Consider the following 888-nt stretch of genomic DNA (forward strand, 5'->3'; position numbering starts at 1 on the left):
ATTCTGACCGGTGTGAGATGGTACCTCGTGGTTTTGATTTGCATTTCTCTACTTTGGCAACAAAGGTCTGTCTAATAAAGGCTATGGTTTTTCCTGTGATCATGTATGGATGTGAGAGTTGGACTGTGAAGAAGGCTGAGCGCCAAAGAATTGATGCTTTTGAACTGTGGTGTTGGAGAAGACTCTTGAGAGTCCCTTGGACTATAAGGAGATCCAACCAGTCCATTCAGAAGGAGATCAGCCCTGGGATTTCTTTGGAAGGAATGATGCTAAAGCTGAAACTCCAGTACTTTGGCCACCTCATGCGAAGAGTTGACTCATTGGAAAAGACTCTGATGCTAGGAGGGATTGGGGGCAGGAGGAGAAGGGGATGACAGAGGATGAGATGGCTGGATGGCATCACTGACTCGCTGGACTTGAGTCTGGGTGAACTCCGGGAGTTGGTGATGGTCAGGGAGGCCTGGCGTGCTGCGATTCATGGGGTCACAAAGAGTCGGACACGACTGAGTGACTGAACTGAACTGAACTGATAATGAGTGATGTGGAGCATCTTTTCATCTGTTTGTTAGCCATCTGTATGTCTTCTTTGGAGAAATGTCTGTTTAGTTCTTTGGCCCATTTTTTTTGACTGGGTCGTTTGTTTTTCTGGAATTGAGCTGCAGGAGTTGTTTGTATATTTTTGAGATTAATTCTCTGTCAGTTGCTTCATTTGCTATTATTTTCTCCCATTCTGAAGGCTGTCTTTTCACCTTGCTTATAGATTCCTTCATTGTGAAAAAGCTTTTAAGCTTAATTAGGTCCCATTTGTTTATTTTTGCTTTCATATCCATTGTTCTGGGAGGTGGGTCATAGAGGATCCTACTATGATTTACATCAGAGAGTGTTTTG

Source organism: Bubalus kerabau, chromosome X (genome assembly GCF_029407905.1).
Source record: "Bubalus kerabau isolate K-KA32 ecotype Philippines breed swamp buffalo chromosome X, PCC_UOA_SB_1v2, whole genome shotgun sequence".
Classification (NCBI taxonomy): Eukaryota; Metazoa; Chordata; class Mammalia; order Artiodactyla; family Bovidae; genus Bubalus; species Bubalus kerabau.